The following is a 5,644-nucleotide window of genomic DNA, read 5'->3' as shown; positions in this document are numbered from 1 at the left end:
CAGTATTGCCCCAGTTAACTCCAGTTCAATATCAGCAACTGCTGAGTCTTCTTACTGCCCAAACTTGTAATCAGCAGCCCACTGATCCAGGGCCGTCGACAGGTAAGTTAGGTATAGTCTTGACAAATTATTCTCATTTTCCTGAAGTTAATTCATGGATCATTGATTCTGGTGCGAATAGACATATATGTGCTGATATAAAATCTTTTCAAAGTGTTCATGTTATTAAACCAATTAAACTGCTCTTGCCTAATAATGAACACCTGATGGTAAATAAATGTGGCAATGTTTGTATTGGTAAACATATGGTACTTCGTGATGTTCTGTATGTCCCTTCCTTTAAATTTAATATCATTTCAGTCAGCAGGTTAACCGAAGATGACAATCATTTTATTAAGTTCTATGCTGATAAATTTTACATACAGGAATCACAAACCAAGAAGATGATTGGCAAAGGTGATTCAGATAATGGTCTCTATGTTTTGGATACCAATATCGTTTCCATCAATTCTTTCACCACTGCTGAAGTCTGGCACAAACGCTTGGGCCATTTATCAAATAAACACTTAGATTTGCTTCAAGATACTTTACATTGTAATACAAAGAATTTGCATAATAAAGAGCCTTGTTACATCTGTCCTTTGGCTAAACAAAGGAGGCTCCCCTTTCCCAATAATGCAAACTTTACTTCTCATTGTTTTGATCTTATACACTGTGATATTTGGGGTCCTTATAATGTTGCTTCTTACACTAATCACAGATATTTTTTGACTTTAGTTGATGACCACTCAAGATTCACTTGGGTTTATCTCCTCAAACAAAAATCTGATGTGATTTCAATAATACCGGAGTTTCTTTCCTATTTGCAAACTCAATACAATTGCATCTTTAAACGATTCAGGTCTGATAACACTCCTGAGCTTACTTTCAAAGAATTATTTGCTAAACATGGGAAATTGCATGATTTTACTTGTATTGAAACTCCCGAACAAAACGCAGTTGCTGAGCGAAAACATCAACACCTCCTCAATGTTGCTAGATCTTTATTTTTCCAGTCCAAAGTTCCTATCAAAAACTGGACTGAGTGCTTGTTAACGGCTGGCTTCTTAATTAATCTCACGCCTACACCGAACCTACAAAAACGAACACCTTATGAAATATTATTTGGTAAGAAACCCGATTATACTGATCTCAAGTGTTTTGGTTGTTTGGCGTTTGCTTCGACTATAACCTCCCACAGAACCAAATTCGAACCAAGAGCAAGAACATGTGTGTTTCTTGGCTATCCACGTGGTATCAAAGGGTATAAATTGTATGACTTAAACACTCAACAAATATTTGTTTCAAGGAATGTGGTTTTTCACGAAAATGTGTACCCATTTCATAAGCTTAATACTAATCCTCATATCATTGATCCTTTCACTCCACTTATTCTTCCCACTACACATGTTACTGACACACACATCACAGATTATATCACACCAGACACTAGTATTATCTTTCCTAACCCCTCTCTACAGGATACACTTGATTCTACCCAAGAAACATCTACTACAGTACCATCTGCAACTCCAAACCAACAGGAATTTGTTGCAGATTCTTCCCCAATCCAGCAACAGCCGAATTCACCATCTCAACCTACGGTTTTACCAAGAAGATCTACAAGAATTTCCAAACCACCTAGCTATTTACAAGATTTTGAATGCTATAATTTACTACATGATAAATCTAACACTGCTTATCCTATTTCCAAATTTATTTCATATTCTAAACTTTCAAAAACTTACAAGGCATTCAGTCTTGCAGTTACAGCTGAATTTGAACCTCAAAGTTACAAGCAAGCAATTCAATTCAAACGGTGGTTACAAGCTATGGATGATGAACTCTTGGCGCTTATTACCAACAATACTTGGACTATAGTACCACTTCCTCCTGACAAACGTGCTATCGGATGCCGATGGGTCTATAAAATAAAGTACAACAGTGATGGTAGTGTAGAACGTCTCAAAGCTCGATTAGTTGCTCAAGGCTACACACAACAAGAAGGATTGGACTTCTTCGACACATTCTCTCCTGTCGCCAAAATGGTTACCTTCAAGCTTCTCTTGGCCATTGTCACCATCAAACAATGGCACACATTACAACTCGACATTAACAACGCCTTTCTCAATGAAGATTTGGAAGAAGAAGTTTATATGCAAATCCCACCTGGCCTCAAACTTCCATCCTCGGTCACAGAAAAAAACCTTGTATGCAAGCTACAGAAATCGATTTATGGCCTTCGCCAATCCTCACGGCAATGGTATAAGAAGCTCACTGATGCTCTCTTGCAAGAAGGTTTTACTCAATCCCAAGCGGACTACACACTCTTCACAAAGGGATCTCATAATACCTTTATTGCTCTTCTCGTCTATGTAGACGATATTATCATAGCCGGCCCCAACATAGACATTCTACATGCTTTACAAGCCTCCCTACAAGCAAGATTTAGACTCAAAACTATGGGTCCCCTCAAGTATTTCCTTGGGTTTGAAATTGCCCGCGCCAAAACTGGTCTCTTTTTATCCCAACGGAAGTACACATTACAACTTCTACATGACACCGGTTATACCAGCAGCAAGCCTGCTAAAGCCCCTATGGATCCAAGACTAAGATTAGATGACACTGAAGGAGATACCTTAGACAATCCTTCGCATTATAGACAACTCATTGGTCGTCTTCTCTACCTAACTCTCTCGCGGCCAAATATTACATTTGTTGTCAACACCCTTAGTCAGTTCATGTCATGCCCTCGGACAACACACTTGACAGCCCTTCATCATCTCCTTCGTTACTTGAAAGGTTCACCTGGCCAAGGAATTTTCTACTCCACAGATTCTTCCCTTCATCTCCGCGGCTTCTCCGATTCTGATTGGGCCACTTGTCCCACCACTCAGCGATCCACCACCGGTTTTTGCATCTTTATAGGCGATTGCCTCATCTCATGGAAAACAAAGAAGCAAGCAACGGTGTCCAAAAGCTCAGCTGAGGCCGAATACCGTGCACTAGCCGCCACCACTAGCGAGATGACTTGGATTCAATATCTTCTCACCAATCTTCATATTCCCCAACCAACACCAGCTTTCATTTACTGTGACAATCACTCGGCCATCCATATAGCTAACAACCCCACCTTTCACGAACGAACCAAACATATTGAGCTAGACTGCCACTTCATTCGTGAGAAAATTGCCAAGTCTACCATTAGACTCATACCTATTAGTAGCAATCTTCAACTTGCAGATGCCTTTACGAAACCTCTTCCTTCTACTACTCTCAATGGTCATTTGTCCAAGATGGCCTTCCATGATATCTATGGTCCATCTTGAGGGGGGGTAACAAGATTATGATGATATGTCCCCCGTTTCTATTTTTCCTCTGACTTATCATTACTGTTATATTAGCTGAGGTAGTTATATCAGTTACATCAGTTCAGGTTGTTAAGTTGAGTCTAGTTTTGGTAGTTAAGTTAGTTAAGGTTGTCCTACTATTTCGGTTGGACTTCTTGACCGACCTTTAGCTGTGTGTATATATACTCTTTTCTTTCTCTGTATTTTGGTTAATCAATTCAATAAACATTTTCATTCATGTTTCATTGTCTCTTCCGCAATAATACTTTACCGACAATCCTTCCCTAATTTGCTTAAATTCAAAATAAATTAATGACAAATAATTCAATAATTTATATCAAGATAAACCAGAAATATGGAATGATTTTAACATTTAAAATAAAAGTTATGATTTTCTTCAATTATTGAAATAATATGTGACGTACGTATTGAATAAAAAAAAAAAAAGAGGAATGAAAAAGAAAAGAAAAGAAAGAAAGAAAGAAATGCTTTATGTGTTAGTCATCGTTGTATATCATAATTAAAGGTGGCTATGGAGTCGTATATACCCTACTTGTTTTTGCACTGTAGTGATCACTGTCATTTCATAACAAAACAAAGCCAAAACCCATCTATATTATTTTCAGAAGGGACGTCGTTGTCTATCCTTAACAAATAAATATGGATATATTAATATAGATTTTTTTCATTAATTAATTTATAAATATGTATTTTCAAGTCTCTGTCGTTATGAATTAAATAATCCAAGAGGACCGTAGTGGTTTCTTAAATAATAGAATTATATATCATAATTTATTACACTCCGTATAAGTTAAATTATGAAAGTGCCCATGCGGAGAATGAAGCCAATATTCTAAATAAAGTATCTTTATATATGGAAAAAAATTGTTTAAATAATCTCGGTGAACAAGAAATCTTACTCTCTGCTTGTAATACCCAAAAATAATACTTAGATAGCGTTTGGTTGGAAGTAATAAAATGAAAAAGAAACAATTTTTATTTTTTTTTTTTTGTTGCATTTTAAAGTAACGAATGGTATTCCAATAGAATTCTCTTTACTATTTTGGTGGAATGACTATTCCAAAAGAAAGTAAATGCTATTCAAATGTACTAAAAGAAAAAATTTAATGATTTTTTTATTAATTTTTTTTTTTGTGCATTTTAAATTTTATTTCATTCTATTTCTATTCTTATTCTCATTCCCATTTCTATTCTTATTCCTATATTTATATTCTTTCTAACCAAAGGCCCCTCCTCCTTATATAATTGTAATTCGGTTCCTACAATACATGGGGAAGGTATACATATATAAAATTATTTTGTCAAAATCTTTTGACTTATTTGAAACTAGAACTATATAAACATATTAGTTTTTATAAGTACTCATTTCCATTTTCATGTGATTATATGTGACTTTCAGTTATAATATATTTGCATAGAGATTTGTTCATGCACAAGCACATTTAGAGCATCTCAAGTGCATGATGTACAATTTGTACCAAATTTAATCCAAAGTATAAATGAATGCTATATTTTCTACAATGTTGCTATTGTATTCAGCACAATAATATTTTAAGGTGTAAATTAGAACAAAAAGTAAAATAGCATGATCATTCATTAATTAAATATTTAAAAACTAATTAATGGTAATATTGTAATAAGAAAGTTTGTGTTAAAGTATATTATTAATCATGAATGATAAAATATTATTAAAAAAGTTGTATTTATAACTGTATTCTAAATTTAATATAATATTATATCTTATGTCAAATTAAATAATTTTTGCATCGGCTAAATTTTGTACTCATATTATTTCCAATACGAGATGTAAATATTATACATAATTTTGAACAAAAATTAACAAATGTTAAATTTAGCAGATTATTTATAATTATATATACATTGCAATATAATAATATTTTAAGATGCAAACTGTCCTAAAGAAAAATAATTAGTAATGGCTATTAATAAATTAAATATTTAAAAAATTATTCCTGCTAATATTACAAATAAAATACATATGTTAAATGTATATTATTAATAATTAATGGTAAAAGTATAATTAAAAAATTATTATGTGTTAAATTTAATTCAATATTATATTTTCCTGCTAAATATAAACTAATTTTTAAGATGTTATATTGAAAAGTACTAAAAAATATATAATAATATAGTACCTATTTAGCACTCTATTAGAAAACTAACTTTTTCAAAAAAAAAAAAAAAAAAATTATATTATAGCAGTTTCTCAAAAG

This window comes from Cannabis sativa, chromosome 7, assembly GCF_029168945.1.
Source record: "Cannabis sativa cultivar Pink pepper isolate KNU-18-1 chromosome 7, ASM2916894v1, whole genome shotgun sequence".
NCBI lineage: Eukaryota > Viridiplantae > Streptophyta > Magnoliopsida > Rosales > Cannabaceae > Cannabis > Cannabis sativa.
This window is presented reverse-complemented; position numbering follows the sequence as displayed.